Raw genomic sequence first — 13,012 nt, 5'->3', positions numbered from 1 at the left:
AACAGCAGCAGTGTTTAGCATGCCAATTATTTACGAACACGGGAATGCTGCACTGGATCAGCCCAAGGATTTGACTACCCCACTGTTCCACTTCCAACTATTACCAGCAGTGAATGCCCAGAAAAACATGCGAGAGCAAAGCTGGTATCAAGTGATCCTTCATCCTGTGACAACTCACAGCTCAGGCACTTCCCAAGGCAGACACCACTGCCAGACACACAACAAGCTCCATAAGACCTGCCTGGATGCCTACCTGTGCTACCTGCTGTAGGGAACCTGCTTTGGCAGGGGGGTTGGACTCGATGATCTCTGGAAGTCCCTTCCAACCCCTACAATTCTGTGATTCTGTGATTCTCTGACAGAGCTCACCTCTGAACCTGTGCAGGGTGGGAACAACTGGAAAGCACCCCAGGGCTGGTTGTGGGACTTGGCAATAAGCAGGGTCCTCTTGTGATACTTCTCACCCAGAAGCAGCCACAAGCTCTGTTTGTGCTCTGCCAAGCATCACTGCCTGGGCTGCAAAGGCCAAGCCCCTCGGGTATAGGAACGCACTGCACATACCTTTATTTCTTGCTATGAGATACAAGCCTTCCCTCAGTGTGTGTGATCTCAAACTATTGCAGGGGTGAAATGCCCCATGAGCCAAAGCTGACACCGAGCTAGAAAAAAGGGCTCACAAGCAAAACAGCTTTCACAGTAGCAGTACAAGCTACAGAAGAGAGAGCAGTGTATATGTTTAAAAAGCTGCTGTGGTGGTGTTTAGCCAAAATAGGTAAAGGACACCCTGAAGAGAAGGCTTGTAGGTGAACACTAGATTTTATTAATGCAAGCACTAAGGATTAGAAGCGAAGCACAGCCCTGCCAGCACAGACAGCCAGCCCTGGACGTGGATCATCCATGCTGCAGGAAGGCCAGAAGAAACCAACAGCCCTCTTGCACAGCTGCTCCAACACCCCGCACTTGGGGAGGTAGCCTGGTGGGGAATGCAACACGAAGTACACACTGATTACCAGACACACTGCACAGCAAGGAAGCGTTCAGAGATGGAAAGTTGTGTTTGTTTTTTTTCAAAACTTGTGTTTTGAACAATTTGACAAGAACCACTCCAGAACAAGCTGCTGCACGTCAAGTGGCAGACTCAGTACTATGCTTTAAATAAAACAGTTATTTCTCATTCTGCCTTCAAAATTGCAAGCTGGTTCATTACCAGATAGGCCTCAGAAAGGCTCGTGTGATGAGATGTGCTGCTGCCAGGGAGAGCAGCAGCTGGGTCTTCACCAGCATCACACCACCCTCATCACATAGCAGTGCTGCAATTGAATTCATTCACATGTTATCAGTGTTTGGGGCCAACTGCAGCAGAAACTGCTCATTCTGCCTGAGCTGCAACATGGCTCAGTGTGGTCCTTCATCAGACACTCATTGGTGCATCTTCAGTACCACAGATGAAAACTTGAGAAAGATGGATTTAAGGCAGAACCAATAGAAGCCGAGCTTGCTCTGCACGGCCCCTGAACAGCCCACTGCCTGGCCACAGTTCATCACCTGGCTTCACCACTTCAGATCTCACCAGCACTGCTCAGAACACACAACTGTGTTGATGTGAAAGAGAAACAAGTAAATGAAAGATTATGAGTGGAAATTGAATCTGCTAGACAAATGCTCAGCCATAGATTAGCATGTGCTGCATTTGCAAAAAAATATATAATACTTTAACTTCAGCTTATATTAAATATTGGAACTGCTGAGCTTTCCTCGGTGTTCTGCATGTCTTGATATATTGTATGCAAGCATATTTCATTAGCTGCATATATCCATAGCTCTCTAATAACTTCCAAACTCTTGGACTCCTGTCATTTGGACTTGTATTTGAAGAGGCACTTGAGATATAAAAGAAAAAAAGCAAAAAAAAAAAAAAAAACCCAATACTAAAAGCAATGAGCTTTCACTGCTTTTGTCAGTGGAAACTTTCCTCTGAGCTGTATAATTGAAAAGCAATGCAGTCACACAAAATATTACACGAGGTGAAGAACACTTCAGTGACAGACTTACAACCCACAAACCAAAACATAAAGCATTGCTTACCACAGATAATTGCACGTTTTGCATCCTATTTTAATCCTTTTGTTATCTTTTAAACAAATTCCCTGCCCCAATTTTAGAGACAGGAAATAAGAAAAAACATTTGCATTCTTTTCTGAATCACAGTCATTATCCAGGATAAAAGAGAATAAACTGGGTCTGCTGTAGAACGTGACCTGCTCACGGTAGCTCCCCCTTTCCCCCAAGGTAAAATACAACAAACCACCACAATGCATTTGCTTTATTTAGTTTTCATAAAGCTGTAACTGAGTTCTAAGCTCCTCTGGATCCCTTTACTTTTGATCTGTTTTCCAAATTAAAAAAAAAAAAAAAAAAAAAAAAAAAAAAAAGTAAAATCTGACCTTTTTGGTACAGAACAGGAGGTAATTCAGTAGTAAATGGATCTGCTACAACAGGATTTTTTTTAAATTTGTTTTTAAACATTTCAATTTTGAATTTTTCTCAGAATGAAAGGGAACAATTTGAGAGGAGGAAGGGGCAGGAAGGCTTAGAATATTTTTCACCATGTCTAGACAACTCTGAATAGCAGTCGTGGTCAACATTGTTGAACTCTGAACAGTGAAAAATCTACAGGTAATTCATAAAAGTAATTGTGGCCCCAACCTTACAGCCTGTTTCAGACACCAAAGCCTTTAAGGGGAGGAACAAAGTGCAGGAATCAACAGCCAGAGAGAGCCTCAGACAAATCCCTGCCTCGGGTTTACCCATTCCATGGACATCACTATTGGTGACTCCTCTTATTCTCATTTTTACCATAGCAATGGTATCCACAGAGATTACTAAAGGGTGAGGATTTAGCAGTTAAATGTACTGCACACAGGAAAATAAGAAACTCAAGAGCAGGAAGGTTTTCCATCAGTAAGCAGCTCTATGCTAGGAGTGCTTCCTTGCTACAGGCTGTAGTTTTCATTTGGGATAAAAGCCCAAAGGTTTGGGTTCCTTGAGGCAGAATTCATCAGAAAACAAGATTGTTTGTATTGCAGCTGGTACAGGTGCGTGGTCTTGCATCAGCCTGAGGATGGCATTTGCTTTACAGTCATTTATAAGCTTTCTTTTCTGTGATATCTTCCCTACAGATGTCACAGGCAATCCACAGAAATGTGATTTTGCTTAAAAAAGAAAAAAAGAAAAAAATCAGAAAACACACATTTACCCATACCTTGAGGATTTGCATGGTGACCGATGCAGCACAGCCCATGGGAGCCAGTGGCACTCCTCATGCACACCCACTGTTCTGAAATCAAGCCGACTCCTTACCATCTGGTTTTCCCTTGTTTCTCAGGGTGACCCAGCTCCAGCCTCACACATACATTTAACAAAAACTCATTTCCCCTCCAACGAATGAAAACTGTGGCTTAGTTATTTTCTACAAACACAAAGGCTAGATAACACAAAATTTGCACAAAGTCAGCTCAGTTTGCTGACGCTGCTTGAGGATTTTGTTCCTGCAAGGCACCTACCACAAAAAGATTTGCAATGAACCAAGTGCTCTTCAAACAAGTGAATACCCATTAAACACAATGCAACACACACATAATGCAGTGTAACAGGTCTGAACTAAGGCCATAGAGCATCCACAGCATTGAACAAAATATACAGGTTTCCCAACAAGCCCCATGCCTCCAGACACCTGCTGTTTACTCTCAGATTTAATGGCAAACTATCAGAAATAAGTGCAGACATCACCGTTAGGTCATGGGTGATTTCTTGCTGTCTCTCAGCAGCAGGCAGACCTCCCTGGTTGCACAGTGCTGCTGTCCCAGAACGTGCCAGGATGGATCGAGGCAGTGTGGCAAAGCCCCAACCCAGCCTCAGCTGTGGGGATGTTTGAGGAACAGCACGGAGGAGGGTAAAGGACATTTAGTGCATCAGCCACTGGCAAAGCATGAAGGATAGCATGAGGCCTAATGGAGTGCATTGCAACACTGCCTCGGTCTCCAAAGAAACTGCAGAGGTGGGAGGATGGAACTGAAATCCTTGTGCTTCAAAGGCACAGATCTCCTGCTGCTGAAGTGAAGAAGAGATGGCCCGGGGCTTCTTAACAGTACCTGATCCAGCACATTTTTCCCCAAAAGAAAATAGGAAAAAAACCCACAGAAAACAGCAATACACAAGAGTTTGAAGTCACTGGTTTATACAATTCTGCATTAGCCAGGTAATTGAAGAGCTTGCTTCTAGGACCTACTGCTTTTCAGTTGCTTCTATTGTGCTCATTCACTGTGGACTTCTTAAACATTTACTGCACAAAACAACAGATAGATTTTACACTTCTAGGCTACGTTTTGTCCTAATTCACTCACAGTTTCCACTGCAATTCACACAGGATAACCTCACAAGTGCTCTAGACTGAAGCTGTCTACTCAAAATGCCAAGTGTTCTTCTAGCAGCCAACACCAGTAATAACAAGTGCACGGGGACTCTGCAAAGGCACAGCATGCTGCTGATCCACATCCCACTGCTCCACACCCTTTCCCCAGCATCATCCCTCCATGCACAGTTGATCATTCCCTGAGAGGGAAGCCTTTGTAAACTGAACCAGGCATTTATACAGCTGAAACACCACCAAGAAATCAAGCACAGGGTCACAAACCAACTGTTCTAGCTTCTTCCTCATTTCAAATTGGTTGCAAACATTTTCACTTGCTCCAGCAGTTGGAAATTGACAGCCGTGAGTGAGCAAAGCAATTCCCACTGCAGCTGGATAAACCCTCCCTTCCCAATCTGTAACAGCTGTAACAAGAGATGCGCAGAGAAATAATGTTGATCAAAATGGAATAATATTTAGAGCAGAATGTCAGGTTCAGCACAACTAGATTTGCTTGCTGAAGCAGCTGCTCCACGCATTAGAATTTTCTAATAAACAGTTATGAAGATCGACACCTTGGAAGTAATTAAGTATTAGGTATTTTTAGGTAATTACTGCAGCAATAACGTAAGACGTGCTCATTTTCAGAATGAGGAATCATCTGTAGCTCCCATTGTTGTGCCTCTTTTAATAATTCATAATAGTTTTGACACCAATGATTATTTTTGATTACTCCAGCTTTTCAACTTCCCAAACAAACTAATGGGAGTAAGAGAAACAGTTTATCATGTGGGGGAAATCCCACTGATCCGTTAGGCTGTATGGGACTTCTTGGGGAGAGGAACATGTAGAAAGCAGGATGAGAATGTATTGACAAGGTACAAGATACCCACATGAAAAGTAAATGCTTACTGAAAAATGTTACTTTAGTGGCTTGAAAATTAGCTTGTAGTGAGGTTTTGGCCTTTTTTAGTTTTAGTTTAATATAGACATTTGCCTTAATTTATCGTGAAGAAATTTAAATGTCAAGGAAAAAAAAGCACTATGAACTGAAGCCATGTTTAAAATGAGAAATTTACTGCAACTGTGCTCCTGTAAACAGGCTTCAGCAGAAAAACACCCTATCAGCTCCATACTGACCGGTGAGAGCCTAATGATTCTTAACATGGCCCCCTCAAAACTTGCCTGCAGTGCCCACCTGCTGGGAGACACCCAGCCATCCTCCTGCAGCATGGTGGTGCTCATGGTCAGCACTTACAGCCCTGCCCCATTCTGGCAGAGCTGCTCATCAGCAAGGCTCAGATGGGGGCATTGATGTTTGGGATGAGTAGCTGTATTCAGATTGAATTCCCTCTTTGTCTTCATTCATTCCCAATGCACCAAAACCAGGAATATCTAGCCTGTATACAGACTCTGCCCAGCCACATTAACACTTGCTTACAATAGGCACCAAAGGAGAGAATAACTGCTTCTCATTTATTTTAAAGTGTTTCCTGGTTTGTTTTTTAAAACGCACCATCTGTGCTTCCACCATGACACTCAGGCTGGTGTTAATGAAACACAACTCCTGCTCTTCGAAGGCACAGCAGTGATTTCTCCACCCCTACAGCTCAGAGGCTGAGGGCAGCCCAGGACAGCAGCATCTCTGTGCCAGCCACAGCCCCCTGTGCACAGCTCTGCAAAGCCCCCACAGCACCCAGCCTCACCTGCTGCAAGAGGTAGCAAGGCCAAGGAGCTGCCAGTGCCCATTGATCTGAAGCAACAGTTCAATTGAAACAGCTAGAATTGAGACACTCTCACGACCAGTTCCTATGTTTGTTTTAACCAGCAGACTTTGGGATAAGCACATCTTCATGTTCCCAAAGCTTTAATGAAGTCACGTTTCTCTCTGCTCTATTTTTATTTGCATTGCTGCCTCGGCATCTGCAAGACAAAGGCTTGGAAGCACAGGGTAAGAACACAGGTTGACTCTCCGCATAAATACATAAAGCCTGCAACAAAACTGCACTTTGGAATTGGAAGTTTTGTTAGCTCTCTCCTTGGTGTTCCTACTAGCATGTACTCGAGGCAGGAACACAAGATGTTTATCGTATGTACGCAAGATGCAGAGGTGGTTGAATTCCAGATCAAATCTCTGAGGAGGTGCACGGAACATGCAAACACTTCTCTACAGGAGGTAACCCAGATCACCCTAACAAGACAGGGGATTAACTTCCTCTTATCTCAAATTCTATTCTGTTAAGCAACATCATTTTAAAGATACAAACAAAGCCAGATGACACAATCTTGGCTAGCAGAAACCCATTAGTGTTGTGCAAAAAAATCACTCTTATTAAATAGTAATAACTTCATCTGTTCAGAAACAGCTTTCTTCTGGGGGAACCAGGGAAGGAGGCAGGAGGTGGAAGAGGACGGACATTTCAGTATCCATCTTTAAAGGTATTGTTCTGTTTTACTTAAATGACATTGTAATGTCTCTAAGGAGATGAAAATCCACACCTAATGGTTTAAGTCTGCTTCCCTCCCATCCCCCTACCCTCAACTCCAACACATCTTATCCATAAGGTAAAGCAATTCCAGTTATCATGGGAAAAAAAAACCCATACTGCTTCACACCCAGATCAAAGGTTAACTATATCCTTAAAAGAAAAAAAATGTGGGAGTGTTGTGGATGCCACGTGCAACATTTTATTCCACGTTAAACATAAAACACAAGCCTACCATAAAGCTGGGGGGAGCATGAATTATGCTTGAAGAGTCTCTGGCCATATGTGGTGCAGTACTCAGAAATTTCTTATTAGGCTGCTATGGCACCGTTCCATTTGTTAAATTATTTTATGTTAGTGAGAATGATTAGGTTTCTTGTGCAGTTATTGGGACCCGAAAGGCACCTTTATTTACCTCATTTATCACATACAGCAGCATTCAGCTGAAGCACAGAGGTAAACAATTTTAAATAGCAATACTCCTGCTGCAACACAGTCGTCCTGACCAGAGGAGCATTGGAAAAAATGCAGATTTAAACTGCTCACATTACTGTTTTATCTGCATTTCAGTCTGAAGTACTAACTTATCACCAAGCTCAGCAATAAAGAAACATGGAGAGGAAGGTATTAAATATTTATGCCTACGGTACCTTACGAGGTTTCATCAAAATATTAATTGTAAAACAAAAGCACAAGTGTCCTAGCCACCAGAAATGGGAACAGCAATACATAAAGCCAACGTGACAGTGCTGCAACCAATTTAGTTTGTAGTGCTGAAAGCATTCTTTGCTCAAATTAAATTTGGGGAAGAAAATACTCTGGAAACGTATACTGAAAATAATCATCAGTTGCTCTGAAACTGGAACCTGCTAGGATTGCTAAATTGCAATTTGCACATTATGGGGTAAAAATAATCTAGGGTCACATCTCCGCACCTTGCCTCCCTGCTGATACTCTGAATCACTGCCATCGGTTGCCTCAATATTCACCTCCAGTGACACCCGCGTGGCACAGGCTTTTCCCACAGCTGAAACAAGGCCCAAAGCATCACACATGGGTACGCACCAGCATCCTCACATCAGCCTGGGGAAAGGCTGAGCAAAGCTCTGCTCAGATCCTGTGAAGTGCCAGCAGCACTTCAAAATGGAAATAGATTTATTACTAAAGACTAAACACTACAGGAAACACAAGAAAAAAATAATGCTAAATAACCTTCATCGTTATGTTGCTTTGGAAATAAATACAGTGAAATATGTATTGGACATAAATAAGAGTTTATTTATATATTTATATTTATTTATTATATATACATAAGAAAGGTTTATTAACTCCGAAGAGCTGGATGATTCTCTGCAAGTTATTAAGTACGGATGCAGGCATCCGGAACAAGAGTAACTCTCCAGAGAAGAAAAAAACTCTCGCTCAAATCCTGTGTAGCTGGGGAGATTTTTTGTTAGGTACTACTTTATGGTGACTTGTATGCCTGGAAAACAGACAGCAGAAACCAGGATAATGGGCAGAACGCACAAGGAAATCTGAACACGTTCTGGATGAACACCAACAGCCACTTAGAGGCTTTTTTTGGATTGGTTAAGAAGGACTTAAAAATGCAAAGGTAAGGGAGAGAAAGTACGTCTCCCACTGCTCAACTCCTGCCATGCTCAATAAAACAGAACTTCATGCATTCTTTTAAAATAAGAATGGTACATCAAAAATAAATGAGCTTTTTAAACAAATCCTGCTAATGGAAACAGCCCCCAGGACTCCTTATTTCATCATGCAAAAGGACAGCAGCAGACTGCCAGGCAGCATGCCCTCTGCTCCAGGGCCCCGACTCTCACCTGCCTTTGCTGCAAAGCCTTCACACCTCACCAGGTTTGCACCTGGAACATCAGAGACCAAAGGCCCTGGGGCAGTTTTGGAGTGGTGTCCACCAGCCAAGTTGTCCCTGCAGAAGTTGAATGACAAAAGGCTAAGTAGTAGAGCTGTGCTTGTGATGGGAGACTTCCACATATCCTGTCGTCCACTGACAAACAAGAAGCACTGGAAATCCAGGGAAAGGACTACCTCCAACCAGCGAGCCGCCATCTGTGATCGCTCCTATTCAAAACGCAGTCATGCTCCTTCCAAATACAATTTTCCAGTACTTCAAAATGAGATTCCTTTACAATTATCTTATAGTCATTGGGACATTCCAATCAACTCGTTCATTCCGCATGCCTTCCTGCTTATTCTCCTAATACTTGACTTCCATCATCTTATATCGCTTCAGTAACACAGTGCTTGAAACTGAGTGGCTGCAAAGAGCAAGACTCTGTTTTCCTTAAGGGAAAAAGCATACCATTAACTTTGCACCTCTGATACTAGGAAATCCACACAAGGGAGATGTTAAGAAAGACTCAAACAACAGGAAAGTTTCCAAAGTTACATATACACAAGCAAAATTCAAGTATGAGATACAAATTCACAGAAAACAAAGCTTTGTGACTGCACTTGCTTGTAGAAAATACTAGTTATAAAGTTAAAATAAAATAAGTTACATTTTAGAAAGCAGTAAGTGCTTTGTTGATCTGGTTTACCTTGCTTTGGGGCAGATCTAGACAAATTATGATCACCAAGACTTCATCTAGCACAAAGGCATCAGGTTGGTGAATTACTGTAGCACTGCACACACAGGGTACAGGTTCATGTCTCCTAGAGCCAGGCAGCTCCAAGACTTCATGCAGATCTGAAAGCAGAAGCAAACACCAAATTAATTCACTGCAATTCTATTCTGTTCACAAAGAAGCAAAATTGCTTCTCAACAATTCTTGGTGATAGCAGGCAAAACATTCACAGGTAGGCCACCAATTATACAAAGAAAAAAAGAAGAAAAAAAAAAAGTTGAACTCATTCAACCAGAGAACGGGATCTCTGGCTATGCAGCACTGCTGCCTAAGAACCAGTCTAGCTTCAAGATACACTTTCCATTCCATGGCTGACCCTTATATGAGCCCAGGGTGGTTGCACCCAGGTTCCACCCCTTTCAGTGGCTTGGGGAGCACAGCTGCAAACAATTTGCCTGTGCTCCCTGGGCAGCCACAGCCCTCACCAGGTGCTCAATCACCAGTTCAGGCCTTGAGCTAACAGTTCCCCTACAGATTCTTTTCAGCTTCACACACAGGTGCACAGACAGACTTGGGTACTCCATGGTCTGGTCCAGGTGCTGTGCTTAGCAAAGTGAGTACAGCTTTGCAGCAGCCACTGCAAGGGTTGCAGCTCCCCATCATACCAGTGATCTGCTCAAAAGAGGGTGTCTTTTACAGTAAGACACGATCATTTTTATGTGAAATAAAAGCTTAGTGCTGTCAGAAAAATAAAAAAGCTGGACTTTGCTGAAAAAGCTTATTAGGAAGGCAGCCAGTGTGGGTGAGAAAGGGAGAAAGGCAGAGATGCCAGCTGAAATGGGCCACAGAGAAAATCAAAGAACACTTGGGATAAATGAAGTGCCACCTCTACTTCACAGAGGTTAAATTATTAATTACTCCTGAAGAAAGCCCTGTGTTTACCTCACATTCGATATCATAACAAGAGCCACCACCAGTGCAGCATTATACCAGCACAGCACACGCTTAGCTGGAGCTCAGGCTTATTGCATTACAGAGGATTTTAAATACTGCTGCTCCTCAAAGGCAATGATACAGGTTTGAGTATAATACTTGTTGTAGAGAAATCTAATTCCAAAGCTAGGAAGGTCTCTTCCCACCCCAAAATGGCATTAGGTATTGAAATGAAACCCAAATTACAGCTCAGCTTTGGTCAAAGTAGAAACGCTGGCAGATTTATTACTACCTTGTCAAGTGGTTTCAAAAATTACATATATTCTTCTAAAATCCATTTATGCAGGCAGAATTCAGCGGTCACACGAAGCGTGCTCCATGATGGAGACGTGCTCCGGGCGCGTGGCAGGGCTCCCCCAGCAGCCCTTTCCTGCTGCCCCCTGGCTCCCACACTCACAGCCCCACTTAACAGTGCATTCAAGCACTTCCTCTCACACCTCTGCATTCTCAGAAAATTGCTTTTTAACTCAGGTCAGCTTCAATTTTAACTTCATTTTTTAGGAAGGGTTTTTCATCTGCAGCAGCCCAGCACTTTTTGCCTTTCCTTGCTCCTGCGGGTCTGAGGGAAGCAGCCAAGGACTCGGCCACAAAGCTGCTGTCTGCCTGCTGCGTGGCTGCAAGGGGTTCAGCTCAGGTCCCCTCAGCCCCCACTGTCAGGCACAAGTGCTGCTTTTTAACACTGGATTTCAGGACACGTCCATCCACACATGTCCAGATACCACCTCAAGGCATTTTGCACATCCAAGCCTGATGATTCATGAAGGAAGCTCAGAGCCCTTACAAAAGGCCAGACAGCCCTGCAGAAGGAGGGGCAAGCAGGAGTTAGCACTCAGCTAAAATGTCAGCTGCACTAAGGATGCACCCAAAACACCTTCAAGAGCAGGCTCATACTGTTTGTCACATCATAAGAAGCTGAGGCAACACATGGGAGTCCCCCATGGAGCCTCAGGGACCAGGCCCAGCTGCAGACCAGGCAACACAGGATCGCGCTGGGGAGAAAGGTCTGGCAGAAAGGAAACTTGTCGGTGTACCTGGATGGTCTGTTCTCAGGCTGCATCGCTGTAATGCCGTCCATCTCAGCCTCACCTTGGAGGTTTGCTGGGAGTGTTTACAGTGTGCTTCTTGGCCAGGGGTGTTGCAGGTCCTTTGCAGAAAAAGCAATTCTTAGTTTGGAGAGGCTGCCTGCTGCTCCTCCTTCTCTTGGTATCATCCAGCAGCAGAAGCTACGTTCCTCTTTTAACTGAATTTACTGTGACTTCTCAGGGTTAGAGTCTGAAGCAGGGAGTCTAGCAATGGCAACACGAGAGCAGCCTTGGTTTCCAAGCACCTATTCTAAATCTAACATACTTCCCATGAACATCTCCTATCAGGATACAACAAACAGCATTCCTCTTTGTTTCTGATTCCTAACAAGCATGTGATTATTGCTAAGAAATAAGGCTGAATAAGCAGGGAGACTAAGAAACCAGCATTGCATATAAATGAAGAGAGATTCCAAACATAAAGCAAAGGTTTGCCTAAAAGCACATTACGAAGGAAAATCCTGATGGTTATACAAATGACTGATCATAATCAATGGAAAGATGTAAGCTACATATTGAAGGTTTTTTTGGGTTTTGCTTTCTATTTCCAAAAGGGCTGCCAGAGGACAGTAAGTTTCGTCCTGGGCACTTTTTGTGGCAATGCAACAAGGGGTGTCTGATGGACCCAACTCACACTGGGGCTCTGGGCTTGTTTTATTAAGGAAATCTTAACTTAACCCTTAGGAGTGACCTCATCCAACAGCTATTCCATCCCCAAAGGATTTAAGGGGCTTGGGTAACCTCAAGTTAACTAAACAGCTTTTTTATATCTATACGTTGTACTGGTTTTGGTTTCTATAATATATTACTAATACAGAAGAGCTGATGCTTCATATTTCTTTTTGTCCACTTCCAATCACAGTGCGAAGTACACTTACCTGAAGGACATTATTTTAATGAAGTCATTTATGCCCTTAAAATTAATATGTCAGAGCAGTTAAACTCTAGTGACTGTAACCAAACCAAATAATGTGTAATGGAGAAGTGTAATGAGAAAAAAATACAGCCTGAAGTCAAGGTTAAGTTGTTAACCTTAGGAAAAAAGTGAGAGGGGAAAAAAAAGCCAACGCCAACTGTATGTCCCCTTGGCATGCCATGAAGGATACCACCACATTGTCATCACCACCTTGTATACAATAGCAAACTAAGATTTTTAACTATCACTATGCTATACACTGGAGGCAGCAGGAGCTGTATCTTCTTTGAGGAGATAAAAATGGGGTTCATTAGACCCTCAAGCAGCAAAGTAGTAGAGCTTCTCACAATCTATCCTCAGTCTTCTCTTTTTGCAGTACAGGAACACAAGTTGTGTGTGAGATCAGAGTACTACAGAAATATGATGAAACATTCATTCTTTCTGTTCTTTAAGGTAAGTCATACAGAAACTGCTCTTAAATTCCATCAGCACACAAAAATATTTCATTCATCATCTGCATA

General features: G+C 43.1%; 1 long non-coding RNA gene across 1 annotated transcript in view; it reads right to left on the bottom strand.

Moving 5' to 3' along the window:
- LOC125699731 (uncharacterized) overlaps window positions 1-9,616 on the bottom strand; it is a 35,248-nt gene extending 25,632 nt beyond the window's left edge. The window contains exon 1 of the long non-coding RNA XR_007379686.1: window positions 9,474-9,616. This is a non-coding gene — a long non-coding RNA (uncharacterized LOC125699731). The remainder of the gene's footprint in view (window positions 1-9,473) is intronic.
- Window positions 9,617-13,012: the final 3,396 nt, after the last annotated feature.

The sequence above is a fragment of the Lagopus muta genome, chromosome 13 (genome assembly GCF_023343835.1).
Source record: "Lagopus muta isolate bLagMut1 chromosome 13, bLagMut1 primary, whole genome shotgun sequence".
Classification (NCBI taxonomy): Eukaryota; Metazoa; Chordata; class Aves; order Galliformes; family Phasianidae; genus Lagopus; species Lagopus muta.
This window is presented reverse-complemented; position numbering and strand designations above follow the sequence as displayed.